The following is a 908-nucleotide window of genomic DNA, read 5'->3' as shown; positions in this document are numbered from 1 at the left end:
CCACTCACCTCAGCCTCCCAAGGCGCGGGATTACAGGCTGAGCCACCGAGCCTGGCTGAAGGGCCATTTCTTAGGAGAAGCAATGGCAGGGTGAGACAGCAGAGCCCAAATAAGGGGATAGCCAAAGAAGTGCTGCTCACTCTGCCTGGTCCCCTCATGGGGACCAGTCCATGCAGAGAGGAGTCCCCCTCGGCCGTGCCTTGACCACCACCTCCACCCAGGCTCCTGGCACTTCCTGGCCCTCACACCCCTCACTCACTCCTGCCTCAAGCCTGGCCCTTGTGTCCCCTCGGCCTGTCACAGAGCTACCTCCTTGTCACTCAGGCCCCAATCCCTACCCAACCAAGGCTTTCTCTCAGTCCCCACCCCCATTGTGCATGTGTGTTTTTGTTTGTTTGTTTGAGAAAGCGGGATTTATTGAGAGGACAGAAATGTTCCCACAGTGGGAGGGGGATCCGAGGGGGTTGCCCTGTTTGTTTTTTTGAGACAGGGGCTCACTCTGTTGCGCAGGCTGGAGTGCAGTGGCACGACCATAGCTCACTGCAGCCTCGAACTCATGGGTTCATGTGATCCTCCTGCCTCAGCCTCCTGAGTAGCTATGACTACAGGCATGCATCACTATGTCTGGATATTTTATTTTTATTTTTTTAATTTTTATTTTTTTGAGTTGGACTCTCACTCTGTCACCCAGACTGGAGTGCAGTGGCCGCTCCGGGCCACTGCAGCCTCGACCTGCTGGGTGCTGGCGATCCTTCTGCTCAGCCTTCCAAGTAGCTGGAACCACAGGCACGCGCGACCATGTCCGGCTAATTTTTTTTTTTTTGATTTATTGTAGAGATGAGGTCTCACCAAGTTGCCCAGGCAGGTCTCAAACCCACGGGTTCAGGCAATCCACTCACCTCAGCCTC

The sequence above is a fragment of the Carlito syrichta genome, unplaced genomic scaffold (assembly GCF_000164805.1).
Source record: "Carlito syrichta isolate Samal-C Ts95f unplaced genomic scaffold, Tarsius_syrichta-2.0.1 Scaffold314793, whole genome shotgun sequence".
NCBI classification, from domain to species: domain Eukaryota; kingdom Metazoa; phylum Chordata; class Mammalia; order Primates; family Tarsiidae; genus Carlito; species Carlito syrichta.
The sequence above is the reverse complement of the archived record's forward strand: the minus strand, read 5'-3'. Positions refer to the sequence as shown.